The following is an 18,000-nucleotide window of genomic DNA, read 5'->3' on the forward strand; positions in this document are numbered from 1 at the left end:
ACTAGATGTATGGTCCCAAAATGAATGACAACAATAATAGGGAAGTATGCACTGATAAAGAATTATATATGATAACATATGTAACCATTCCCCGCATCCTTTATAATCATTTAACTCAAAATATCAATGGTGTAAAAATAAACACATTTAACAGAATCCCCCCCCCAAAAAAAAACGTACTGTATCTCCCCTCATTGATGTTTCCGTTGAATGTCATGACAACAGCTATATCATCTTACTTGACATTGTGATAATCAGAGTTACTGCTCGACCACGTGATTACTCTTCACGCGGGAAACTCCATCTAAGGAAGTCAACAAGAATTATTTTAATACTATAATTTTTTTTCAATTGTCCCCCGAAGGTTACGAATTCTTGGTCGTAAGACAGAAGACATGATTTCATTGTAAAAACTTACATTGTTTTTGTTTAGTTTCATAAAAAAGAAGCACGCGAGATCGGGACAAAAATAGCAAAATTTCTGTATCTACTGAACAGTGGTATGTGTAGATAATGTATCGACACACAATGTATACTATATCGACAGGGTAGATTTCACGTTGTCTTGGGTTAGCAGGTTCATTTCTCATTCCCTTCACTAATGCACTCTCGTTTTCACTAAGGAAAGATGTGCATTTTATTTTTCCAGCAGAAACAGCTCACAACTTCTTGATTTTTAAAATATCCTCACTGACATTTTATGCTCCGTGTGAGAATGGTAACGTATATAATAATATAACCAATAAAAACGTCTCAATCCTATAGACAAGATTATTAAAGTTCAGCACTCGATAAAGTCTGACATTGCAGTACAGAAGTCTTCCAGTTTGTTATATATATATCTGTGACGCGTTATCTCGGGTGATTCTTAATGCTTCAACCTTTGGCATTACTAACCATTACATCATTTAAACTACGTATTGATTGGCATTTTATGCCAAAATTACACAGAATTCTATAGATTTAATGTGATGAGGTGATCGATAATGTCTGAGAAGTCAATGTTTATTTCCATTTAATGAGAAATCGACATTTTCAGATGTAGTATGTCCTTCTGACAATGATGACGTATAATTGTAGCCTTCAAAACATCGTGTCTTCCCAGGGATTTCGGCTTCATTATTGATTGGTTTTCGGTCGGTCATTTTTTTTATCAAATACTATAAAATCTATTTTCTTTCAAACCATTGCCCTTCAGACTATTACTTAGTAAACACTTAATGTTTTCTTGTGCCGCAAACTGGAGTCTTTGTCCTAAAACTAGAGCACTATATTCTACATGAACAAATGTATTATGTAGTTTTATCTATATCTACAACCGACTTTGTTTTATTTTTTTGGTAATAGGGTTAAGGACTTTGCTCTATTTTGTGGTAAAGGGTTATGACCTTTGCTCTGTTTTGTGGTAAAGGGTTATGTACTTTGCTCTATTTTGTGGGAAAGGGTTACGGGCTTTGCTCTATTTTGTGGTAAAGAGTTACGGGTTTTGCTCTATTTTGTGGTAAAGTGTTACGGGCTTTGCTCTATTTTGTGGTAAAGGGTTGCGGACTTTGCTCTATTTTGTGGTAAAGAGTTACGGACTTTGCTCAGTTTTGTGGTAAAGGGTTATGCACTTTGCTCTATTTTGTGGTAAAGGGTTACGGGCTTTGCTCTATTTTGTGGTAAAGGGTTACGGGTTTTGCTCTATTTTGTGGTAATTGGTTATTGACTTAGCTCTATTTTGTGGTAAAGGCTTATTGACTTTGCTCTGTTTTGTGGTAAAGGGTTACGGTGTTTGCTCTATTTTGTGGTAAAGGGTTACGGACTTTGCTATATTTTTGGTAATAGGGTTACGGACTTTGCTATATTTTGTGGTAAAGGGTTACGGGCTTTGCTCTATTTTGTGGTAAAGGGTTACGGTCTTTGCTTTATTTTGTGGTAAAGGGTTTGCTGACGGATTTGACTTAGCTCTATTTTGTGGTAAAGGGTTATTGACTTTACTCTGTTTTGTGGTAAAGGGTTACGGACTTTGCTCTATTTTGTGGTAAAGGGTTACGGGCTTTGCCCTATTTTGTGGTAAAGGGTTACGGTCTTTGCTATCTTTTTGGTAATAGGGTTACGGACTTTGCTATATTTTGTGGTAAAGGGTTACGGGTTTTGCTCTATTTTGTGGTAAAGGGTTACGGGCTTTGCTCTATTTTGTGGTAAAGGGTTACGGGCTTTGCTCTCTTTTGTGGTAAAGAGTTACGGTCTTTGCTTTATTTTGTGGTAAAGGGTTATTGACTTTACTCTATTTTGTGGTAAAGGGTTACGGTCTTTGCTTTATTTTGTGGTAAAGGGTTATTGACTTTACTCTGTTTTGTGGTAAAGGGTTACGGACTTTGCTCTATTTTGTGGTAAAGGGTTACGGGCTTTGCTCTATTTTGTGGTAAAGTGTTACGGGCTTTGCTCTATTTTGTGGTAAAGGGTTACGGGCTTTGCTCTATTTTGTGGTAAAGGGTTACGGGCTTTGCTCTGTTTTGTGGTAAAGTGTTACGGGCTTTGCTCTGTTTTGTGGTAAAGGGTTACGGTCTTTGCTTTATTTTGTGGTAAAGAGTTACGGGCTTTGCTCTATTTTGTGGTAAAGGGTTACGGACTTTGCTTTATTTTGTGGTAAAGGGTTACGGTCTTTGCTTTATTTTGTGGTAAAGGTTTATTGACTTTACTCTATTTTGTGGTAAAGGGTTACGGGCTTTGCTCTATTTTGTGGTAAAGGGTTACGGACTTTGCTTTATTTTGTGGTAAAGGGTTACGGACTTTGCTTTATTTTGTGGTAAAGGGTTACGGACTTTGCTTTATTTTGTGGTAAAGAGTAACGGACTTTGCTCTATTTTGTGGTAAAGGGTTACGGACTTTGCTTTATTTTGTGGTAAAGGGTTACGGACTTTGCTCTATTTTGTGGTAAAGGGTTACGGTCTTTGCTCTATTTTGTGGTAAAGGGTTACGGGCTCTGCTCTATTCTGTGGTAAAGGGTTACGGTCTTTGCTTTATTTTGTGGTAAAGAGTTTGCTGACGGATTTTCGATCATTTGATGATTAAGTCTCCAAGATGAATTTTTCTTCAGTGTTAGAGCAACTTCAGAATTAAGAGAAAACAATTGATAAGATTACGAGACTGTTGCACATTTTTATATCTGTTATCAGGCTCCATTAGACCTTTCTTTTGGTTGTTTTTTGCCGTCGTGGCAATATGAGTTTGATACATACAGCGATGTTTTTCGAACTTATCCAATCATAGGGATCGGATATATGGGGATTCGAAAATCTGAAAGTGACACAACAATTTCATCATTAAAACCGTAAAAGAATTCTAGAAGTGAGATCAACAACGCGCGGTTTTATGACTTATAACGATTTAGGTCGAGTGCCGTTGGAAATAAATGTTAAACAAAGAATGTTAGGTTTTTAAAATCGATTGATTAGCAATGACAACAAACTCAGCACCATATTAGTTTGATTTACATAATGACGCTGCTTTTTTATCGTTCAAATGGACTAGCAATTTAAAAAGTTTGAAATTAAATTATAGATACATGGCAGATTTTACAAAGAAACTTAACAGGTTACGGGCAACAATATTTTTAAAGTCTCTATATATTTAGACATGGATATCACCTAGGTAGTAGTCGAGTGCGCTCAGCCACATGTGAGTTTCATTACCTGTCCACGCTTCGGCTTTCTCCGGTAACTTCCGGAAATCTTCGGCGCCCAAAATCTAAGACGTCATTTCTACCAGACGGTAGTGAATGGTGTGGGAGTCCCATGTAATATAGTTGTTGTATAATCGGTCTTATTTCAGCAGTGACTGTGCACTGTGTTGTGTAAAAAAAAAAACAAAGAAAAAAAAAACACACACACACACACACAAAAGAAAAAAAGAAACAAAAAAATGCGAAACCAAACACAGCTGAGAAAAACAATAACTAACCAAACAATTTCACAGCTGCATGTTTGATATTTCACGGCCATGAATATACCAACTCGATATATCGATGTATATACTTATTTCTTATCAAAACAGTTTCTATAAACATCGGTTTCTGTTTGTAGGATTGAGCTGTTAACATCGTTAACTATTGATTTTTCGCTTTTATCGTCGTTTTACGGTTCAGTGATTAATTCGTTGAAATATGTATACACCGGTACATATATGGGATATGCGTGGCGCCATTCATCCGTTGAACATACAAAGCAGAAACGGTATACAAGAGTACACTCCAACATATTTCACTGCTTTATTTTTACCGAAAAGCATCATTGGTGTTATTTATCGCTTGTGAATATCTCCACAGGCTAGAAAGTTATCGTCTACAATCATGTCGATGAGTTATGCTCCTATCATTAAAACAAACGATATATATAGAACGTTTATAACATGGACCGATCTGTGGCAGAAAAATAGAAGTTATAGTGGCTTAGGTAACAGGACAAAAAACTGAAATAGATTGAAATTTCTCCAAATAAACTACAAGAAAATATGAAGTCACATTTCACTCTGAGAAGAAAAAGTTTACTGACGTTCCTGACACTTTATACAATGTATAACCTGGTTATGACTTTCTACTGACAGTTTATACAATGTATAACCTGGTTATGACTTTCTGCTGACACTTTATACAATGTATAACCTGGTTATGACTTTCTCCTGACACTTTATACAATGTATAACTTGGTTCTCCTGACACTTTATACAATGTATAACCTGGTTATAACATTCTCCTGACACTTTATACAATGTATAACTTGGTTATGACTTTCTCCTGACACTTTATACAATGTATAACCTGGTTATGACTTTCTCCTGACACTTTATACAATGTATAACTTGGTTCTCCTGACACTTTATACAATGTATAACCTGGTTATAAATTTCTCCTGACACTTTATAAATTGTATAACTTAGTTATGACTTTCTCCTGACACTTTATACAATGTATAACCTGGTTATGACTTTCTCCTGACACTTTATACAATGTATAACCTGGTTATGACTTTCTCCTGACACTTTATACAATGTATAACTTGGTTCTCCTGACACTTTATACAATGTATAACCTGGTTATAACATTCTCCTGACACTTTATACAATGTATAACCTGGTTATAAATTTCTTTTGACACTTTATACAATGTATAACCTGGTTATAACTTTCTCCTGACACTTTATACAATGTATAACCTGGTTATAACTTTCTCCTGACACTTTATACAATGTATAACCTGGTTATAACTTTCTACTGACACTTTATACAATGTATAACCTGGTTATAACTTGGTTCTCCTGACACTTTATACAATGTATAACCTGGTTATAAATTTCTTCTGACACTTTATACAATGTATAACCTGGTTATAACTTGGTTCTCCTGACACTTTATACAATGTATAACCTGGTTATAAATTTCTTCTGACACTTTATACAATGTATAACTTAGTTATGACTTTCTTCTGACACTTTATACAATGTATAACCTGGTTATGACTTTCTACTGACACTTTATACAATGTATAACCTGGTTATGACTTTCTACTGACACTTTATACAATGTATAACCTGGTTATGACTTTCTACTGACACTTTATACAATGTATAACCTGGTTATGACTTTCTCCTGACACTTTATACAATGTATAACCTGGTTATAAATTTCTCCTGACACTTTATAAATTGTATAACTTAGTTATGACTTTCTTCTGACACTTTATACAATGTATAACCTGGTTATAAATTTCTCCTGACACTTTATAAATTGTATAACTTAGTTATGACTTTCTCCTGACACTTTATACAATGTATAACCTGGTTATAAATTTCTCCTGACACTTTATAAATTGTATAACTTAGTTATGACTTTCTTCTGACACTTTATACAATGTATAACTTGGTTATGACTTTCTTCTGACGCTTTATACAATGTATAACCTGGTTATGACTTTCTCCTGACACTTTATACAATGTATAGCTTGGTTATGACTTTCTTCTGACACTTTATAAAATGTATAACCTGGTTATGACTTTCTACTGACACTTTATACAATGTATAACCTGGTTATGACTTTCTACTGACACTTTATACAATGTATAACCTGGTTATGACTTTCTCCTGACACTTTATACAATGTATAACCTGGTTATAAATTTCTCCTGACACTTTATAAATTGTATAACTTAGTTATGACTTTCTTCTGACACTTTATACAATGTATAACTTGGTTATGACTTTCTTCTGACGCTTTATACAATGTATAACCTGGTTATGACTTTCTCCTGACACTTTATACAATGTATAGCTTGGTTATGACTTTCTTCTGACACTTTATACAATGTATAACCTGGTTATAACTTTCTACTGACACTTTATACAATGTATAACCTGGTTATGACTTTCTACTGACACTTTATACAATGTATAACCTGGTTATGACTTTCTCCTGACACTTTATACAATGTATAACCTGGTTATAAATTTCTCCTGACACTTTATAAATTGTATAACTTAGTTATGACTTTCTTCTGACACTTTATACAATGTATAACCTGGTTATAAATTTCTCCTGACACTTTATAAATTGTATAACTTAGTTATGACTTTCTTCTGACACTTTATACAATGTATAACCTGGTTATAAATTTCTCCTGACACTTTATAAATTGTATAACCTGGTTATGACTTTCTCCTGACACTTTATACAATGTATAACCTGGTTATAAATTTCTCCTGACACTTTATAAATTGTATAACTTAGTTATGACTTTCTTCTGACACTTTATACAATGTATAACTTGGTTATGACTTTCTTCTGACGCTTTATACAATGTATAACCTGGTTATGACTTTCTCCTGACACTTTATTCAATGTATAGCTTGGTTATGACTTTCTTCTGACACTTTATAAAATGTATAACCTGGTTATGACTTTCTACTGACACTTTATACAATGTATAGCTTGGTTATGACTTTCTTCTGACACTTTATACAATGTATAACCTGGTTGTGTCTTTCTCCTGACACTTTATACAATGATTTAGAGTATGCTGATCATCTCCATTTACCCAATGTCGGAACATTTAATGGTTTCCACGTATGAAAAAGTTGTATACTTGTATCTTACAAATATTTATCTATCGGTATCGCAAAGAAAAACAATATATTACAATACACTGATGTTATTCAGCTCCCTAGGGTTCATGTAACCATTAAACCTGTTGTATACACTAAACAAACCACAGGAGGGTTAAACTCTTACGAGCTTTGATTGGTTGATACGGTGGAAATTGTGACGTGCTTGGTCTGGGGATATACAATCTAACTAAGAAAACTCCTGGTTATTTAATGCTGTTTTAGATCTATACACATATTCTCGAAATGTTCATTTCACCGTTTGTCGAGTTTCTCTTAAACCAGCACCGGAATCAACCCAGAACATATCGATTTCACATATCAACAGCATCAGATTAATACCTGGATATTCCATTTATTTACATATTAAGATTCTGACATAATACATAATTCAACGGCGTTTCCTGTTGAGCCAGTGCAGATCAATATAGACTTCGCCATTAGTATTGAAATGGCTTCACAAAATGTCGAATAAGGAAAAAAAATTGTCTATAAATATAAAATGTTGAGGTAATTTTTGTCGATTCGAATTTCCGCGGTTTAAAACAAAGATGAAGAAAATGTGGGGTGGGTGCGTGTGGGTGTGGGTGGGTGGGTGCGTATGGAGAGACTGAGGGTGGGTGGGTGCGTGTTTCTTTTATCTTTTTATTTATTTATTTATTTTTTTGTGCGCCGTATTTTTTGGTCAAACATCCAATTAAGCGTTTATTTTGTTTTCAGTTGGAGAGTACAACTTCACAGTGTTTGAGACGAAACTTCCTCATGAAAACCTTGAACACAATTGTTCAAGTATTGGACTTCAGCTAGCCAAAGTCGACAGCCAGGAGAAATGGGACCAGGCCCACGATATCATCACAAACTACCAGAGGTAAGACACATCAAGTTGTTGTAGACAGATTTTCGTCACCATTTTCATTTTGTTCCACACACTTTTTTCATTTTCATTTACTACGGCATCAATATTACGTCGATACATAAAAGAGCTGATCCTTGAGATGCGGAACTCTCCTGTCCTTGTCTTCTCAAGATTATTATCTTTTTGAATTCTTGAAATTTGAGATTTTACAACAGTAGGGGAAGACGTGACTCAGTCGGTTAGGGTATTTTCCTGTAAGATCAGGCGAATGTCCGCGGTGTGGTTCGATGACCCGTGTCCGTTGCGATTAGTTTTTCTCATGACGCCGGGAAGCAGTTTGGTCTGTGCTGACACCGATGTCAATCATCACAGCCCAGATTTAAAACTCCCGGTACACTGTCTTAAATGCAAGATGCTGTTCTAAATCTAACGGGCCAATCAACGCCGAGTTTTCAAAAATTGGGTCAATCAGCGCCGTGCTTTCAAAATATCAGAGGTAATTTCTGTTTTATGAGTCAAAATGTTGGACTCATTACGTTTGTGTAGCTGTGCTGCCTGATGGGATAACGTTGAGAATAAAAAATAAATCACAAGCAAATCAGTTAATGAGCTGTCTTAACCTTGCATTTACGCTGAATCGCGTACATGTCATTTAAAAGTGTTTTTGAGGCTAATTTATAGGGATTCAGAGTCTGATTCGACTATCACGTGAGTGTCCGACTATCTGAAATGTGACAATTTAGCGATGGCAACAATTTTAGGACATCATATATAGTGAACAATATTTCAAATTAAAGAAAAAATATTTGTCGATTAAGACTACTCTCAGCGAGATATCCTGAACGATTAGGTGACCATCTCAAGTTTATCGAATTAGGTCGCTTGGCCGATGGAGTTAATGCCTTTATTAGTGTATGAACGTGTTGGCAGATGAGGCTGGTATATGTGGTTCTAGACGGCATGCGACGGACTTCCCGAATGTTGTTCAGTAAGGTAGGCAACGGCTGCTTCAAGGAAATCTCCGCCACAAAATCAGAGAAATCCAACCGGAAAATAGTGAAACGAATATTTCGTGGTTGCTTAAATAAACAGAACTTGTTTTCAGGAAACTTACAAAAAAGAACTTCTATTCAGAAGCCAGCAGTACACTGTTCTTCAAGTATGATTTTTCATATCAGACTGGAATTGACAGGGGGAAACGTCTATACTTAAAGATATCAGAATCCGTGTTATGAATCGTCTGAGATGTCGTTGTAACAATTGGCATATTCGTACAGATTAGCTGCTGGTTTTCAAATAATTTAATATTATAAAAAGAAGTAGAAATGTTAACAGAAGTGTCGCTAAAACTTAAAAAGAAAAAAGAGAAATGAATGGTAAATATGAACATCGTAATGTTTTTAAGGATACCACCAAGGAAGGCAGAAGGAATTCATTTCAGGCATAATATAACGTTTCAATGATGAAGCGAAAATGACAATAATAACATTCAAAATAAATAAAGAAAGAAAAACAAGCCATTATCACTAGTCAGAGAGTACATGTTCTAACTTCTATTTTCCACCCACAGGCGTATGCCGGAAAAAGACATATACATCGGTCTGTTCTACAACGTGTCATTGGAGAAGTTTTTCTGGGTAGATGGAGAAGAGATGACGTGGACTAAATGGTATTACAATGAACCGTTCAATGCGGCGTTAAGACCATGTGTTATCATGGCGGTGGATGGCTACCTGCAGTTCCGAACGGTCGATTGCCAGTACGATCTCTTTTATGCGTGTAGCAAGGACAGTAAGTACAACTTTAATGATCCTTAGGCATGACCATTCGATACCTCTCATGTTTTAATACTCAATTATGCTTACAGCATAGAGAGTACATTAGTGTTATTAAACGGTCGGTGCTTAGTGTGACCTCGCATACTTAAATCTTAATAACTCTGCTATGATTATTAAGTGAAGGCTTTTTAAAGGTATGCTGTCGATATAAGCTCACAATTGGCATTTGGAATGGTTTTGGGAGAGAAAAACATTCTCGAAAAAAATCCAAGCACTTGCTATAGCGAATGTTTCGTTTCTCTGAAATAAAAATCAATAAACTTCTATTAACTTCTGAGGATTTGATTGCCAAGCTTTTAAGAAATGGAAACTAATTGAATATATAATTAAGTGTTCCCGTGTAGAAGGGTGTGATTTATATACTATAATAGGCCAAAAATCGCCAATACATGCTAAGATAAATCCGATGATATACCGCCATGTTTAGATCTGGTAGCTTTAATCCTTATAATTATACCTGATATTGATTTCCATACGTCTCTCAAAACCATATTCAATGTCAGGAATGACGATATATTTCTCTTGTGTTTGTAGTTTGAGTTTCCGGATGTTGGAAATGCTACATCAATAATATACAATTGATCGTTGCTTAGCAACGTCTTCAAAGAAGTTATTGTAATTGTCGCGATTTATTCAATTTTATCGATCTGCTTGCCATAGAAGAAATACTGAAAATCGATTATGTCTTCCGGAATAGCATTACAATATATGACAGACGATCAATTCTGATTAATGTCAGTGTTGTACCCCGGCAATGTTAAATTATTTTCATGACGAACTTTACAGCATTGTTGTGAGGACCAGGTAATTTTGATCAAGAATTTCATATCTAGATTTAACACTGTTATTTTATCTGTTTACTACAATAACACTTCTATAGTTCCACGCTTTGTCACGATATATAGATCTGGGATCGACAGGTCCGCGTACAAAACACAAGAAATAAAAACGAGGTCACAATGATAATTTGCAAAGGACAGAAAGTGTTATGGTAGCAGTAAACAGTTAATTTGCATTTTTCCTGAAATTATTTGTCATGTTTGAGATATACAGGTATAGCAGATTGGTTATGAAAAATACATCATTACATGTATAGATATATATTTATAAACTATATAACAATTACATTAACAGTAGAGAGATGAAATTTGTGTAAAAAAAAATTTCCTCTGATTTCTGACATTTGATTGTCATGGTTACCTACTGAAAAAATGCTAAAAATGCAAAAATACTGCTAATTCCAACCCAACACTACAACTTTCTAGGAGAAATTTAATTCTAAACACCTATCTTACAATCAACAACACTGTCATGGTAACAAAGTACTTACATTTCAGCAAATTCCAACCCGGAAATTCTTCATAACATGACCACATGTGAACACTATGAAAATTTCACTTCCTGTAAAGCTAGTTTTTGGTGCGTAGACACAGATTCGAGACTGCCCAAATAGTAATCTCCAACACAAAGCTAAAATATTATCCTGAAAAAAATGAAAACCCACATTGTCCACTTTAACATGACAGGACCAATTTTAGCAAGGATTTTTTTTTTCATTTTTAATTAAAACCTTTATAATGGGGTAATCTAATGAGCAAAAAAATCACCCATGGCCACACCGAGAAACTGTGTACTGCTACCTATATATATATTAGAGGATGTGGATAGTGGGTATAGCTAGCAATTTATTCCAACATTAATGGAATTGCTTGGCTATATGATGGCGTAATTTGATCCCCATCTTTGTAGTCCTGGGTATATTTTTTAGGATATAACATTAAGTACTGTTGATTATCGTACTGTTAATGAACAGGAAATTGTAATTGTCATATTTTCTGTCGCCATCTGTTATTTTTTGATATATTCCTATGTAGCACGAAAATGATATAGAAAACTCGAACGATTCTCCCAGCTCTTCGTTATGTCGTGATGTTGGTGTGATTTATTTTTCTGTTTTACTAATGATGTTAATGTTGTTTCAGTCTTACCACCAACAACACCTGCTCCACCAGTGGTATGTATGGATTCCTTACCACAACCAGAGTGTTAACAAAGAAGAGAAACATAATACAGTTTCTTCATTAAAGATTGATATCTTATATTAATGAGGACAATACGTAGCAGCTAATCAAGCGCGTGATTTTCTGTAAACATTGGTTTAAGTCTGAGAATACTTTTCGCTAATGATCACTGTTTAAACATAAACGTGGATATGATGAAATAATCAATTTTATCATTCCAATCAAGGTCTGTGTCAGCCCGTAGAGACTGAGATATTTTAGTTAAAGGAAATTAAAAATACACAGAAATAATTCGAGAAATTATCAAGTACTTACACCATAAGTGTGCAATATTGCTGGGGTAATTTTTCCAGATATTTGCTGCATTTGTAGAACCTACGACATTTAACGTATGAATACCTTAACCTTTACAGTAACTATATCATAACATTACAGTAAATATATCATAACCTTACAGTAACTATATCGTAACATTACAGAAACTATATCATAACCATACAGTAACTATATCATAGCCTTTACAGTAACTATATCATAACCTTACAGTAACTATATCATAACCTTACAGTAACTATATCATAACCATACCGTAACTATATCTTAACCTTACAGTAACTATATCATAACCATACAGTAACTATAACATTACAGTAACTATATCATAACCTTAGTGTAACTATATCATAACCTTACAGTAACTATATCGTAACATTACAGAAACTATATCATAACCATACAGTAACTATATCATAGCCTTTACAGTAACTATATCATAACCTTACAGTAATATCATAACCTTACAGTAACTATATCATAACCTTACAGTAACTATATCATAACCTTACAGTAACTATATCATAACCATACCGTAACTATATCATAACCTTACAGTAACTATATCATAACCTTACAGTAACTATATCATAACCTTAGTGTAAATTTATCATAACCTTACAGTAACTATATCATAACCTTACAGTAACTATATCATAATCTTACAGTAACTATATCATAACCTTACAGTAACTATATCATAACCTTACAGTAACTGTATCATTACCTTACAGTAACTATATCATAATCTTACAGTAACTATATCATAACCTTACAGTAACTATATCATAACCTTACAGTAACTATATCATAACCTTACAGTAACTATATCATAACCTTACAGTAACTATATCATAACCTTACAGTAACTATATCATAACCTTACAGTAACTATATCATAACCTTACAGTAACTATATCATAACCTTACCGTAACTATATCATAACCTTAGTGTAACTATATCATAACCTTACAGTAACTATATCATAACCTTACAGTAACTATATCATAACCTTACAGTAACTATATCTATATCATAACCTTACAGTAACTATATCATAACCTTACAGTAACTATATCATAACCTTACAGTAACTATATCATAACCTTACAGTAACTATATCATAACCTTACAGTAACTATATCATAATCTTACAGTGACTCTATCATAACCTTACAGTAACTATATCATAACCTTTACAGTAACTATATCATAACCTTACAGTAACTATATCATAACCTTACAGTAACTATATATATCATAACCATTACAGTAACTATATCATAACCATTACAGTAACTATATCATAACCTTACAGTAACTATATCATAACCTTTACAGTAACTATATCATAACCTTACAGTAACTATATCATAACCTTTACAGTAACTATATCATAACCTTACAGTAACTATATCATAACCTTACAGTAACTATATCATTACCTTACAGTAACTATATCATAACCTTACAGTACCTGTATCATTAACTTACAGTAACTATATCATAATCTTACAGTGACTATATCATAACCTTACAGTAACTATATCATAACCTTACAGTAACTATATCATAACCTTACAGTAACTATATCATAACCTTACAGTAACTATATCATTACCTTACAGTAACTATATCATAACCTTACAGTACCTGTATCATTAACTTACAGTAACTATATCATAATCTTACAGTGACTATATCATAACCTTACAGTAACTATATCATAACCTTACAGTAACTATATCATAACCTTACAGTAACTATATCATAACCTTTACAGTAACTATATCATAACCTTTACAGTAACTATATCATAACCTTACAGTAACTATATCATAACCTTACAGTAACTATATCATAACCTTAGTGTAACTATATCATAACCATACAGTAACTATATCATAACCTTACAGTAACTATATCATAACCTTACAGTAACTATATCATAACCTTAGTGTAACTATATTGTTTTTGTTTTTATTGTAGACTACACAGATGGTGAGTATGACGAGTTTTTTGTTTTTCGTTTTGTATTTAATTTTACAATATACCTACATCAATATATAAAGGTTCTAAAATCACCATAATGTTTATCAATATATGTTGTAGCAAGTAATTATATGACAGAATAGTTTTTAAATTATCTACCAATGGGACCATTGTTCATTTTTTTTTTTTCTTCTTTTTTTTTTACTTTCGCCATTCAGTTGACACTAACATTTTGTAATCTTCGCTTGCTCTGACAGAAATTCAAATTGAATTTGTCAATATCACGGACTGGGGAAAATACGGATTTATGTGCAGAGCATACTTAGCCTAAACTATCACATTTAATCCTTGAAGTACATGCATACACATGTCAGAATTAAGTAAATATTTATTGGTAATCAATATGTGTAAATGGAATTACGGTTAGTGCTGACATTGTGTCTTCCATTACATTTACTAACACTGAATTTACTGATCAATACATTATCGGGCAAACGTATTGGATATGAAAACGCCAATACGTCTTTATTTGTAATGGGTGATTTTTATAGGTAACTTTTTGAAGACATTTCCTTTCAAAAAAAGAAGGAAGAAAGAAAGAAACTTTGAACAGGCGACAGTGTCATGTGAGAGGGTAGAATTTCATAAAACAGTAGGAAATGTTAGAATGACATTCTCGGGTGAATTCCTACTATCACATAACATACCGATATGTCTCCTACCTGTTGTCAGTGCGGTAAGTATTGGGGCAGGTAACAATATTCTTGTTTCCCTACAAAAGCTCCTTCTGGCAGCCCATTATTTCAATGATTTCAATTTTATTTTGTTCACTTTATTTTGATACATTTTACAACATTTTGTTCATCGTTATTGACTTTCAGATGTTCACTTTTAGTGATCATTTTTGTTGATGTTCTTTCTCGAGGATTTAACATCAGATATACGTATGTTTGCCTACTTTTCATTACAGTCTGCGAGCTATAAGAGCACGTACGAGATGATAACAGGCTTGACCGTTGGGTTCTTGGTATTCGGGTTTATCTCGGCTCTTTGCATCCTGATGTGCTGGTGCTGCTTCTTCTCAAACTCAAAGCTTAAGAAGAAGTTTGACCCCGTCAAGATTGCCGCTTATAGTGTTACTGCCGCGAGCAGAAACAAGATGGATTCTCCTCTGCCCCCACCTGTCTTCAGCAAATCTAAATCCATGGGCTATGATAATCCAGGGATGATGGGTCACGGATCAATTGTCGACGACTTCCCACAAAAACCAAGAACAGCTCCGAATATGCAGCATGGCTCGTCCAACTTCGACGATATTCCGTCCAAACCAAACAGCGCGTCTTCATATCGCTCCGGCAGCGCCAATGACAGCGTTCCTTCGTCATAGGACGGGAGAAACGAGGCTGTCGGACATGCGATGTAGACCAATAACATTGACTGGAAATTAACAGAGAACCTCAAAGAGCAGACAAGCTGCAACACCTGGATAATGGATATCTATATATAGTACATATATTGTTGGTCTCCGTTAAGGGAAACAAAAGACTGCAAGACTTTACTATACATATCTTTCACAAGAGGCCTTTGTGAAAAATTGACCTGGCTTACATCGTTATCTCTCATGTTTTCTTTTTTCCCCTTCTCCTTTTCAAAAATGATGCTATTATTTTTGCTATGTAATTTAGTTCTTTAAATTTTGTCCATTTAATTTGTGGCATAATTAAAATTATCATATGATTGGTCATTTTTCCTAAATGCAGATTGTTTTAAAACACGTGGCATAGGTCTAAATACATGTATATTGCGATGTTACATCGACACAGATAGAATCCATACACGCAAAGAGAATATAAAAGTGAAACCCCCCCCCCCCCGGCGGACATCTCATAGATTATTGTAACGATCACATGATCGTGCTGCAGTTTTAACCAATCAGACGCGTGAATGGTTGTCATATGATAAAAACAATTATGGACCCTTTTTACAGGTGAATACGAGGATCTCTTAACCGAAGCTTCGGTAAATATCACCTTCTCGAGTTAGTACCTGAAAACAAATCAATAATTGTATTATAGTCGTTTGAGAGGCCATCTCTACAAAAGAGCTATATGTGAAACTAGGCCCCATTGTTCTGGCTACCATTCTTTACTGAACCAATAGGGGATCAGATGAGCCTCGTCCTGAATCTGGATATATGTTAAATTGTGTATATAGTATTTCATTTTTTTTAATCATGCATTTTATTTGAAAATACATTAAAATATACAATAGAAATTGTGTGTATATATCGTTGTAAAGAACAGTGCTGTATAGCGTCATAGCATCATAGTTAAATAGCACATTTATTAGGTATCGAATGTTATCTAACAGTGACATGTCGCTTTAAAGGGGTGGTTTGTATAGACAGGTTTAATTGTAAATGATGATAATATCAGTAAGTATCTCCTCGTGTTATCATACAGACTAACTTAATAACAATACATCGCTAAGGAAGTCTTGTCAACTGTAAAGTTTTCAGGGAACATTGAAATTTAAGTTGAACTTGAAAGAACGCTCGATAAAATTATACTAACCAACTACGTGTGATCTCTACTTAAATTATGATCTGTTCAAATGATATTAACTGATATTACGTCATCTCATACCTCCAGTTAACTAGATAGAAATTATATGTCAATTCTACATCTTTGAAACGAAATCAGGATAACTAAAATATTTGTAAGGCTCTAATTTGAACCATTGATGTACAGTAATGATAAACTGACCTTTTGAATTTTTAAAAATCTTATTTCATCGGTATTCACTGAAAGTGCTACAAATACCGCGTACTTTTATTTAATTTGGTGCGCGAGCAAAAATTACAATGTTCCTGAAAGAGATCCCTTCAATTTGTATCGAATGATGTTAGTCACTTGTGTTTCTTTTCCATTGAATGTTTTATAATGACTAAATGTTTTATGTTTTGCATATGACGTTATTGTTAGTGTAATAAAATGTAGATCCATACACCATTTTCACGGGGAATTTTTTCGCGATTTTCTTTTAAAACTGTCGAATTATATTTAAACGAATGTAAATTTTGCGATAGGGTGTAAGAGAACGTTTCATACACCTGTGTATCAGTATTTCTCCGATTTTCGCGATCACTTAATGTACCGCGAAATAGCGAAAATATTCTCCTCGCGAAAATAACCGGCAATACGGTAATTTTTTTTGTGAGGAAACATTCTATAAAGAAAAATACGGAATAGTTCTTATTTACAATTATATCTGAAATCTAGACTCTTTAAGGAGACTGAAAAAAACGTTCTTAAATACACACATCAACTCACACACACACACACACACACACACCCTCTCACACACGCACTCTCCCACACTGTGACTGGCGCTCAGACGCTTTCTCTCCCGATCACTAACACACACACACACACACACACTCACACACACACATATATATACACGGGCGCATATTTTTTGAAGTTATCAGAGTATATGTAAGCATTTTTGCAATAACAAAGCCAGACTGACAGTTTTAGACTGAAAACCTCATCTATCGCTGACTTTGTGGCAATCGCTTCTATTATCATTATACGTTGCTTCAAGTAGTCATTTAATCATATTTGAACTGTACGATACCGTCCGTGCTATTTTATCGTTAATTCATTTAAAGATACACAACATTAGGACATCATTATTCTCGCGATAAAATCATCATTAATTTAAAACAAAAATAAACATATAGTTACATTGTTTCAATTATATACAAATTATATATCAATTCTTTTTCAACTAAAATTTTAACAAAATGGTTTTGTTTTT

The 18,000-nt window shown here is 34.0% G+C and overlaps 1 pseudogene; it reads left to right on the forward strand.

Moving 5' to 3' along the window:
* Positions 1-7,688: 7,688 nt before the first annotated feature.
* Positions 7,689-15,601, forward strand: LOC132560033 (uncharacterized; annotated as a pseudogene).
* The last annotated feature ends 2,399 nt before the right edge of the window (positions 15,602-18,000 follow it).

The sequence above is a fragment of the Ylistrum balloti genome, unplaced genomic scaffold, assembly GCF_031769215.1.
Source record: "Ylistrum balloti isolate Yb309-2 unplaced genomic scaffold, AGI_CSIRO_Ybal_v1 Utg371002, whole genome shotgun sequence".
Taxonomy (NCBI): Eukaryota; Metazoa; Mollusca; class Bivalvia; order Pectinida; family Pectinidae; genus Ylistrum; species Ylistrum balloti.